Source organism: Myotis daubentonii, chromosome 1 (assembly GCF_963259705.1).
Source record: "Myotis daubentonii chromosome 1, mMyoDau2.1, whole genome shotgun sequence".
NCBI lineage: Eukaryota > Metazoa > Chordata > Mammalia > Chiroptera > Vespertilionidae > Myotis > Myotis daubentonii.
In genome coordinates this window covers 18,890,007-18,902,048 of record NC_081840.1, presented here as the reverse complement: position 1 = coordinate 18,902,048, position 12,042 = coordinate 18,890,007, and the positions used below count along the sequence as shown (strand labels likewise).

General features: G+C 40.8%; 1 protein-coding gene and 1 pseudogene across 1 annotated transcript in view; one reads left to right on the top strand and one right to left on the bottom strand.

Moving 5' to 3' along the window:
- NRXN3 (neurexin 3) overlaps window positions 1–12,042 on the top strand; it is a 1,138,093-nt gene that overhangs the window by 36,662 nt on the left and 1,089,389 nt on the right. The gene's annotated exons all lie outside the window — the stretch shown is intronic.
- On the bottom strand, window positions 5,200–6,054 carry LOC132215659 (charged multivesicular body protein 1B2-like; annotated as a pseudogene).

Here is a 12,042-nt window from a genome sequence, read left to right as displayed (position 1 = left end):
ATTGTTTTTGGAAAAGCGGGTCTTCTATTTTATTTCTCATCTCATGTGTGTCCTGATGTCAGTGATGGAGATGAGGTGGGAGATTAGGACAACTCTTTCCCTCAAGAATTATCAGAAAATGAGCAATTGTTTTTCAGATTAACTAAAACTCACTAGTAACTTTGTAGTATATCAGGGTACCAACATCTTAAATTACTATAGAGGGAAATCATTCTAGAGCTTTGCTGTCCAACACAGTACCCACAAGCTACATCTGGTTACTAAACTCTTGAAATTGGCCTGGTCAGTAATGAAGTGTGTGTAAGTGTTAAATTTGTACTTAATTTTGAACACTTAGTAAAAACAAGTAAGACATCTGATAAATAATTTGTTATGGTGATTACATGTTGCAATGATAAACATTGGATATGTTAGATTATATTTAATGTATTATTGAATCTGAAACTCAGTCATTCACCTGGATTAGCTTGTGGTCAGCTTGAGGCAATTCATTCATCATTTGAATTGTGAAATCAGAGCAAGAGGTGTTGGTCCATTTTAGGGATATTTCATTTAGAAGAACATGCTGAACTATTCTTATTCCAATGGAGTGCCAGAAGAACAGAGAAAGGGCAGACTAAACAAAACTATGTACATGCAGATATATAGGTATTGACAGGTAGTTAGGGCTCAGACAGATGGAGCAAGTCTCTGAAGTATCCCTGTATTAGTGACAATGAGTGTGGTGTAGGAGACTGGAGGGCACTTATTTGTGCTTACGGTAGCTGGGGGCCAAGTTGTAGAGAATCTTTGATTTTAGGAAAAGAAGTGCTTTTAGACAAAAGCTTACTTTCTAAGTGTCTTTTTAGAACTTTTTTTTTTAAAAAAATATATTTTATTGATTTTTCACAGAGAAGAAGAGAGAGGGATAGAGAGTTAGAAACATCGATGAGAAACATCGATGAGCTGCCTCCTGCACACCTCCTACTGGGGATGTGCCCACAACCAAGGTACATGCCCCTGGCCAGAATCGAACCCGGGACCTTTCAGTCCGTAGGCCGATGCTCTATCCACCGAGCCAAACCAGTCAGGGCTATAACTTCTTTTTATTTATTGATCAGAATGTTTTGTCATGGTTAGCTTCATAATTTATAACATACTAAAATTTCCAAATTTGCTATTTATTTTATATTAGTGATACCTTTGAATAATGATTCTCCAGTGAAAATTAGAGAAATACCTTATCAAACTTGTAATATTTATATAAATACTTTCTAAGTTTGGTTTACTTGGAGAACACCCAAAGATTGATAATGGTACCCATTGAACAATGATTCTCATTTTTCTACTTGGGGGTCTTGTCCTCTTCCTAAACCTTTGTACTTTGGGGATGATAACGGACTGTATCTTGTTTGGGGATCTCTTTTCACTGACTGCATTAACCATAATGATCCTAAAGTTGGAAGAACTTAGAAGGGAGCCAGGATCCATCAGGGTTGATGGATCTTAGGCAAGTGTTACAATCAGGATCTAGATGTGAGTAGTAGTAAGGAGGCCTTTAGAGGGTGGCAGTAGACTCACAGTTTATTGGGATGTTACATCCTAAAATTGTCACATGAGGTGAAAAAATGATTATAGTCAAATAAGCATTGATAAGGCTTTTAAACCTCCTAAAAGTCCAGGTTCCTTGAAAGCACCAAAAGCAAGAGTTAATATATATATTTTTTCTCTTTACATCTCTGCTGAGGCATCTCTTTTCAGGAAATATGAAGGCTGGTTCTACTTGGGATAAGGCAAAGGGTTGGGTGGTAAGTAGATAATTCTCTCATTCCCTCTCATTTTCCCTTGAGGTTAGACAGCTGAATTTGTGTAAGTTATACATAAAGATGATGCAGCTCCATTGTACTGTTTATTCTGCTATGAGTACATTGATTGGTATTATGCTTTATATATTTCAGGTTCATTAATTCGGTTTTTTTTTTTTTTTTTTTTTTTTTTTTTTTTTTTTTTTACCTAATGTATGAAGGCAAAGGTGAAAAGGCAGTTAAGACATGTCCTTTTTATTGAAGAGCTTTAATTCTGGTCAGGGACACACAAGTAAACAAATGGTTATAATGCAATTTGAGAAGTGCTTTAATGAGATATTCTCTCCATGCTTCAGGATCACAGAGGAGGGGCCAGTGGGGCAGTCTGGGGGTCAGCAAAGGCTCTAAAGAGCAACACATATGTCCAGGTCACCATCTTTTCTAACCTTCTTCTTTAAGGTTATATAGCCCCCTAGCAGCCGGAATATTATTCCTTTTTTTTCCTTCTTCAAAATTTAACATTTTTTATTGAATTCAAAAGAACAAAAGCTACCATTCCCACGAATTGAAAATAAGATAAGTCTATTTCATAGATATTTTAGTCAGTAATAATCTCTTCTATGCCTCCCCAGGATGTTCCAATATAAAAAAACTCACCCTTTACGTAGAAAGGACACAGCATCAATTATAAACAAAACGGAAGATTGCCATATTGAGGTCATACCATATAGTCAAGTACCAAGAAAGTTAAATAGGTTTAACTGAAACTTAGCAAAAGAGTAATTTCTTACTTCATTAACTAGTGAAAATAATCTTCATTTACACTGCCATTTACAATGAGAAACATATAAATGGTGAATGCTTAGCAAAAAAGTCTCCATGATTGCATTTTGAATGCTTTCATGACTTAACAATGGAAATATTTACTAACAGCTCTTCATTAAAACATAATGAAATATTAAAATTCTTTCATAGATCAATCGTAGAATAAGTAATGAAAAACACCTTACTTATTTAACTAGATTAGTATTATACTAGCTAAAATATAACTTGGTTACTCATCTACACTTAAGACTTTTATAGCAGTAAATTGCAGGCATTTGTTAATTTTAGTTGGGTGAAACAGAGCTATTTCTGAGGTGATGGAAAGTAGTACAATTGGCCATCAAATGCTTTCCCCCAAGGACCTTGGCCTTCCAGAGTCTAGTCTTCTTTTGACTTTAGGACCTTTCTGTATCCCCACCCCCTATGTTGTACACCCAACTTCCATTAGTCTGGAAGTTATTAGCATAGCTAAGCAAAACATTTTATTCTAACATTTATTTCTACTTCATTTTTTCCAATTATTAAAGAGATTTTGCTTAAGATAAAAGGGCAAACACATTTAACCACGATTTATGGTCATTGTAATTTGAGTTGACTCAATTTTTTTTCTATGGTATTTTTGTTGGTTGGTTTCAAAATGTAGGCCAAGATTCTCAAAAGGCAATCAACAATCCTATGGAAAATGGGAAAATGTAAATGATATTAAGGCCATGTAAATTAATCTTCAAAAAAATATCTTTATTGTTGAAAGTTTTACAGATGTCCCCTTCCATTCTCCCACCCCTGCCATTGACCCCCTTCTCCTCACTCCAGCTCCCTCCCCAGGCCTTCACCACCCTATTGTCTGTGACCATGGGTTATGCACAGATGCCAATAAATTCTTTAGTTAATATCTTCCTGCCTCTCCCCTATTCCCACCCCCCAATAAGAATCCTCAGTCTTGCATGCTTCCAAATATCTGACTCTATTTTGTTTGTCATTTTATTTTGTTCTTTAGATTCTACAAAATACAGTATACCAAGGGAAGACTAGAAATCAAAAATTCATTTAAAATGTGTTTCAATTTCAGTCGAAAGTATAAAAGGTTAAATTTCTTTGTGTCAACAACAGTGATATTTAGCAAAGAAAAAAATTTAAATGGAGCAAACCTTAATTTATTCAATTTAGTGTAGATTTTTCTAGTTATATTGTAAAATTATCAACACATTTTTTTTTAAATTTCAGGAATTCAAATAATAGTCATTAAATTACTGGGTAAAAAATCCAATAATAATCTAAATTTAAAAGCTGATAAAGCCTATATAATAAAAGAGAAACATGCAAATTAACCACCCCTCTGCTATGCTCAAGCCACGCCTACCATACAATCAGGAGCGAGTATGCAAATTAACCCAACTAAGATGGTGGCAGCCACGGTGCTGGAGCAAGCAGGAGACTTGGGTTGCCCCAGCGATGGAGGAAGCCAAGCTTCCTGCATGCCCTGGCTGGCCCTCGGCTCCACTTGAGGCTACAAAGTTTCAATTATAGAAGATAAATAAATCCCAGAAAAAGAAAAAAAAGGAGAGGCTGGGATCTTGGGTTGCCGGGGCGTGTGGCCAGCCTGAAAATGGCCATCAGTCCTTCACCCAGGCTGACCAGGCACCCCCCCACCCTGAAGGGGCTGTGGGCAGCCTGAAAATGGCCCTCAGCCCCTCACCCAGGCTGCCCACACCCCCATGGGGTGAGGGTCCCCACTGCGGGGTTTGGTCAGCCTGCAAACAGCCATCAGCCCCTCCCCAGGCTAGCCAGGCACCCCAGTCGGGACCCCCACCCTGAAGGGGGTATGGCCAGCCTGAAAACGGCCCTCAGCCCCTCACCCAGGCTGGCCAGGCACCCCAGCGGGACCCCCACCCTGATCTGGGACACACTTCAGGGCAAACCAGCCGGCCCCCACCCATGTACCAGGCCTCTATCCTATATATTAAAAGGGTAATAAGCAAATTGACCCTAACAGCAGAACGACTGGGAATGACTGGTCACTATGACACACACTAACCACCAGCTCAATGCAGGAGCTGCCCCCTGGTGGTCAGTGTGCTCCCAGAGGGGGAGCTCTGCTCAGCCACAAGCCAGGCTGCCAGCTGCCAGCACAGTGGTGGTGGCAGGAGCCTCTCCCGCCTCCTCAGCAGCGCTAAGGATGTCTGACTGCAGCTTAGGCCTGCTCCCTGCTGGCAAGTGGACATCCCCTGAGGGCTCCTGGGCTGTCAGAGGGATGTCTGACTGCCAGCTTAGGCCTGATCCCCTGGGGAGTTTCATATACAACAAGCTAATGCTAGCTTGGTCAAAGTCATCTACAAAAAAGATGTCCCTCACACTTTTCAACATAACAAACAAAACTATAAAATCTGTCAAGGTGGAAACTGCCCAGAATTTCTTGAAGTATTGGCAAGTGCAGCGTGGCTAAATAAAAGCATTGTATACTAGTATAAATAGTGTATAAATGTTTTGTAATACATGGTGTTCTTAGTGTAACTGGAGTATGGCTTACCTATGTAGGCACATGAAATATTTTAGAAGCAGGGGAAGTAAACAAAAGCAACTGTTCTCTAAATTACACTTGATCATGTAGATGAACAAGTCTCTGTGATAGTTCATCTTGTTCTATGGAAGCAACACTGGGGGCAACATATCACGTCTGATCCTGTGGTAGTTCCATATTGAGATCATGGCCAGCTTCATCTGCCATTTATTTTTTTAAATTTTTAATCCTTACCTGAGGATATATTTTTATTGATTTTTGATATAGGAAGAGAGAGAGCAATAGAGCAAATTGATGTGAGAGAGAAACATGGATCAGTTGCCCTCTCGTAAGTATCCCAACCAGGGATTGAACCTGCAACTTACATATGTACCCTCACCAGGAATCAAACCCACAACCTTTTGGTGCATGGGACAACACTTCAACCAACTGAGCAACATGGGAAGGCCACTTGCCACTTCTAGAAGCAGCATATCCACTTGGTTTTGTGGTGATGTTATGGTTGTAGTACTACTCATTGTCTTCCATTTGTTGCGTTTGAACATTCAGTGTTTCAAATGGGTGTTCAAATTTGTTTATCAAGGCAGAAGTATTTTTAAGGTTCTTACTCCTCAATGTAGCATCCATGGAGTTAACTACTCTTGCCAATAGACTTGGTTACCTTGCCCATTGTCACTGCAGTTTGAATTCTGGTCCGGCTGCTGTAGCAACAAACCTGGCATTCATTCTCAAGAAATTAATTGCTTAGTTCTTCTGGCTGACTGCATTTTCAGCATGTATTCTTGCAACTTCTGTATTGTCTTTCTGAATGGCCCTTTTAATCTTGGCCTTTTAACTTTTTTCTTCTTTATCAAATTTCTTGGCATACCTATTAAACTCTTTTACAGCAAACTTTAAGTTAAATAGGTGTTTCTTCAAATTCAACATGGTCTCATGACTTTTCTTGGGAGGTGACAGCCTGGGGCAGTGACAAATGTTTGATGGAGGGCACTCAGAGTTCTGTCTTAGTCCCAACCTGTGGTTGACTGGCAACTAGGTTTGCCCCAGAATAACGGTATTCTTCTTAAAATATAAGAGAAACATACACAGTTCTCTGCTAAAAATCCTCCAGTATTCTTGCTCAGAAGTAGGGCTCAAGTTCTTAGAAGGCCTAAGAGACCTTGTAGGATCTGGCCCCTGCCATCTCTCTGCCCTCATCTCTAGTATACTCTCTGAATTCCCCCTAATCAAGTTACATCAGCCTCCTTGATGTTCTTCGACTATGTCATTCACTTGACATCTCAGGACTAAGTAAGCAAGTTAAGTAAACATGTTTTCCCTACTTTTATTATTATGTAATTATGGTCTATCTGCCTGTAATTCTCTTTCCCTAAATGTCTACATGGCTTGTTTCACAATGTTTTCAAGTCCTTGTTGAAATATCACTGTATTTTAAATCCCTCCCTTGGCTATTCTGCATAAAGAATAACAAGCTTCCATTCCATCCTAGCATTGCTGCTCCTTTTTAGCTAGTTTGGATAGTTACTGGCATTAGTCTTACTCAATAAATGTTTGTTGAATAATTTATTTTACTTCTCTTGCATGGCTTTTCCACATATTGGCCTAATAAGTGGATGGATTAATGAACGATGATTATATTGTTTGGCACCAATAGAAGCTGTTATTTTCTAATGGTCTATTTCTCTGGAATGATTTTATAGTTCTTTATTGGGACAAAAGACTTAATCAGATCTTGTCAGAAACTCTTGGGTTCTGCCAAGATAGCATCTCACCCATTAGTCATCTGTAGTGATGGAAAGCAGGGATAGAGGTTGGGGGGAGAGAGTAAGAGAGGATTGGGCTGGCCCCAAGAGCCTTCCTCACATTGAGAAAGCTCATTGATAATATCTGGTTGGCTTTTAGATTAAAAATATATGTGTATACATGTGTGTGCATGTATGTCTGTGTGTGTGCTTTTGTTTGTGTATATTTTATGTGTGTATATACACAAATATAAATATAAATAAATATAAATAATATAAATATAAATAAATATCATGTAAAGAATCAAAATCAAAGATCCCTAAAGTCTAAAGACTTGAACACCCTGAAGGACTCTGAAGACTCAGCAGAACCATTGATGCTTGGGAACTGGAAATGTGGAGAATGCTTGCAGAATTTTTCTAGTTTATTTCTAGCTCCCTGGAAATTACTTTATGCTGAGATCAGTGAACAACAAAACAAAAGTCTTGGCTTTCATATAGCTTATTATGTGGTAAGTAGAAACAAAGAGCTGGTAAATATATATATAAGCTATAGGTGGTGGTATAAATGCTATGAGATGAGGAAACAAAGCAGAAGGAAAAGAAGATAATAGAGATCCATTGTAGATAGCTGAGTTAGTAGGGAGATGACACTTGCTTGATAAGAAGTTCAAAGACCAGCAAATGCAGAGACCTGAGGAGTAGGTGTTTGTTGAATTCAAGGGATATAAAATAGAATGAATTCAGTGAGACCAAAGTTATGTACAGCCTTTAAGCCATCGTGAAGAGTAGGAGTTTCATTCTGATTACAAGGAAATACCATAGGGCCCTTTATAGCAGGGGAGTGACTGATCTGAATTTAGAAAAAATCCCTCTGACTTGTCTATGGAGTATGGGCCAGAATGTGCACCAATAGAGACAGGAGATAGGTAGGTGGCTGTTCCTGACATCCAGGCAAGAAAATATAGCAATGTGGACCAGCATGGGAGCAATGGAGATGGTAAAAAGTGGTAGGATGCGGGATATATATTGGAGGTAGAGTCAGTAGCATTTATTGATGATTCAGATGTTGGCTGTTAGAGGATATCTTTATTAGTCAAGGGAATCTTGATTATGTTGTAGCAACAAACTACTCCAAAATATCAGAGGCTTAAAACAAGAGAGGTTAAATTTTCTCACTCACATGTGATATCCTTTGTGTGTTGGCTGGTGGTTTGATATTTTTATAATTGTCCTCTCTCTAGGACATGGGATGACAATGTTGTCTACCACTGGAACATTGAAAAAGGAAAAGAGAAATTTGGAGGATTTATATTAGAAGCAGTTAAGTGTCTGGAAATGACACATATCACTTCTAATTGGCCAAAAGTATCACACAACTCCACCTACCACAGGGTGGCCAAGAAATACAATCCTATCTTGTGCCAGGGAGTCAAAGGGTCAGAACTACTACTGCACTGATGGCTCCATGATATCTTCCAGGTTTAGATAACTGGTAGTAACAGCATCCAAGTGGGGATGCTTGAGAAGAGTGGGCTTGTGGAAGGTGAAATAAATATTTCTGTTTTTAGTCATGTTTAGTTTAAAAGCTTTTTCAGCAAAAATGTCAAGATAGTTGGGAATGTAAGTCTGATGATCAGAGGGAATATATGGCTAGAGATATAAATTTGAGCATCAACAAAATATATATGATATTTAAAGTAATGGGACTCATAGGATATAGTTGGAATAAAGAGGGGGCCAAAGGCAGAATTCTGGGGCACTCCACAAGTAGAGGTCTTATAGTGGAAGAGCCAACAAAAGAAACTGAGAGAGATTATAATGATGGAGATGCAGGGGAGTATGGGATCTTAAGATATCCTGAGAAGTAAATCTTGCAAGAGGAAGATTGCACTGAAAGCTCAAAGGGAATGAGAATTAATCATGGGTTCTGTCAATCTTTTGGTCACTCTTGTGGTGTGGTATGGGGCAAATACACCAATTTGAAGTGGATCGAGGAGGGAGTGATAAGTGTGGAATTGATGAAAGACAACTTTTGGAAGAGCTTTTTTTTTGTTGTAATCAGAACGGTCAAGTGGGTTTGATAGTGAAGAGGGACATGACATCAAGAGTACAGGAGGTTGGGGGGAGGCAAGTTTGTGAGCAAGATGATGATTGAAATATTTTCGCTTAAGAGAAAGGTAGTCAAATAGAAAATACTCAGCTATTGGTTGGAGATATGAGTCTGAACATAGGGAAGAATCACAGCTGGCTTAAATATTTAGGAGCTCTCTGCATAGAGTAAAGAGTTGGAACTGGGAATGTAATGAGCTACAACAGAAGTGCAGAGCAAAAAGAGTGGAGAGATCAAGGCTGAGCCTTAGGGAACACACACATTAATAAAATCTGGAGAAGAAAGAGTAGCTAGTAAGAAATGGGAGAAAATAGATTGAGTAAATTGTAAGTCATAGAAATCAAAGAAAGAAAGTTTTCTTTTCAAGAAGTTTTTCTTCAAGTTCTGTGCTCTCATAAATATGTAGTCCATATTCCATACTTTCAGGACAAATTTGAAATAGACCCTATTATAGTTGATTAAATATATAGACCAAGAATGGTGAAACACTTAGGATAATGGTTTTATTAACTCCAATAAATGGGATTGATACTCTTCTAATCTTTTTGCTATTGTTTCCTTTCCTTATTTTGGAAATTATCTAAAGATGATTTAAAGTGAAGCTATTGCTAGTGCCATATTGATCACTGTATTTTCTTCACCTCCTCTTCCTGCTCCTCTTTCATTATCAATATCATCATCATCATCATTATCATCAGCATCATCAAAATAATGATCATTACTAGACCCCCATTAGATTAGTTATTTTGGTATTTAAATAATTTGGTTAGAATTCCTGAGGGGCATACATGATACTATAGAAGGACATATTGACTGCAATTTGTGTTATATGTTGAGTGATTACTGAGTGCTTACTTCAAAGATGGACATGATTTCTGCCCTAAGTTCATTCAGTTCAATTGCTTAGGAGAGATAACAGAGAATCTGGAGGGGGAAAAGTACTCAGAGAGGATACAAGTGATTAAGACTACAAATATATAGGGTTTCAGGAATAATTTGGCATAACTTCTTCTCTATTCAGGTTAGTTAGCTGTAAAAAACATTTGTAGATGGGTAGCCCTAGAATGGAGATGCAGGGTGAAATGGAGACTATGCCCTGTATATATCTTAACATCAACTGTCTCTTCCTTTAAGCTAGGAATAAGGTGGTCTTATGACACTTCTCTGGAGTATAATTTGTCTCATTTCCAGTTCTGTTGGATTTCTTGGTGCATACCTCTCTCCCACACTCCCTCCTGTCTTTATCTCTCCTCATTTCTCCTTCTCCCTCCTTCCTTTCTCTCCAGAATTTCTCACTTCTACTGAATCCTTTTATCACATGTGAGGAGATATGTATATATTTAAGCCAGCTGTGATTCTTCCCTATGTATATCTCCTCACATGTGTAACACTTCTACTGAAATAAAGCTCCTTAAGGTAGGGGCCATCTCATTCATCTTATAGCCTAATACTTATTAAATTCTCTATGGTTGTGAACTGGATGATTAAATAAAATGGAAGCCTAAATAGGGCCAATGATAGTAGGAATGAAGCAGAAAAAAATGATTACTAAAGACTTGTTGGATATGGAATAAAATATGCTTCATAAGAATTTAATACTATGGACAATGAGGAGGGAAGAATCATATCTAATCTAATAAAAGAGAAACATGGTAATTGGCGTACGACCGCTACCCTTCCCATTGGCTAATCAGGGGAATATGCAAATTAACTGTCAGCCAAGATGGCGGCCGGCAGCCAGGCAGCTTGAAACTAACATGAGGCTTGCTTGCTTCAGTGAGGGAGGAAACCAACATTCCCCGCCTGCCTTGCAGGCCTCTGAGCCTGCAGTTTGAAACATTTTAACAAATATAGAAGCTAAAAAAATCCCCCCAGAAACCAGCTTTCAGCGAGCTGGGATCTCAGAGCTGGAGTCAGAGCTGGAGTCAGAGCTGGAGTTATACATTGTTTCGATTACCTACTTTCAGCAGCTGGGGCCTAAGAGCTGGAGCCTCAGAGCTAAAGCTGGCCCAGAATTTAAAAAAAGAAAAGAAAAAAAGGAGCGGTTGGGAGCTTCCGTCACCCGCCAGCCTGAAAACAGCCCTCAGTCCCTCACCCAGACTGGCCAGGCACCCCAGTGGGGACCCCCACCCTGAAGGGTGTGTGACCAGCTGCAAACAGCCCTCAGCCCCTCACCCAGGCTGGCCAGGCACCCAAGTGGGGACCCCCACCCTGATCCAGGAAACCCTTCAGGGCGAACCAGCCAGCCCCACCCATGCACCAGGCCTCTATCCTATATAGTAAAAGTGTAATATGCCTCCCAGCACCGGGATCAGCGTGACAGGGGGCAGCACCCAAACCCCCTGATTGCCCTGCGGCTCTGTGTGTGACAGGGGGTGGGGCCACAACCTCCCTATCCGCCCTACTCTGTTTGTGACAGGGGAAGGCGCCCCAACCTCCTGATCCGCCTTGCTCTGTGCCTGATAGGGGGAGCTCCCCAACCTCTGATCGCCCTGTGGCTCTGTGTGTGACAGGGTGCGGCGCCCCAACCCCCCCAGCCCCATGGGCCCTGCTCTGTGTGTGACAGGGTAGAGCCATAACCTCCCCATCGGCCCTCCCCTGAGTGTGAGAGTGGTGGCGTCCCAACACCCTGATCTGCCCTGCTCTGTGTGTGACAGGGGGCGGTGCCCCAACTCCCCTATCAGCCCTACACTGTGAGTGACAGGGGGGAGCTCCTCAACCCCCTGATGGGCCCTGCTCTGTGCGTGACAGGGGGCAGCGCCCCAACCCCCGGATTGGCCCTGCTCTGTGCATGACAGGGGGTGGCGCCGCAACCTCCCCATCAACCCTGCCTTGAGTGTGACAGGGGGTGGTGCCCCAACCCCCCAATTGGCCCTACCCTGAGCATGACTGGGGGTGGCATCGCAACCTCCCGATCCGCCCTGCTCTGTGCATGACAGGGGGCGGTGCCCCAACTCCCCAATCAGCCCTGCTCTGAGCCCGACCAGGGGCTGCACCTAGGGATTGGGCCTGCCCTCTGCCACCCGGGAGCAGGCCTAAGCCAGCAGGTCGTTATCTCCC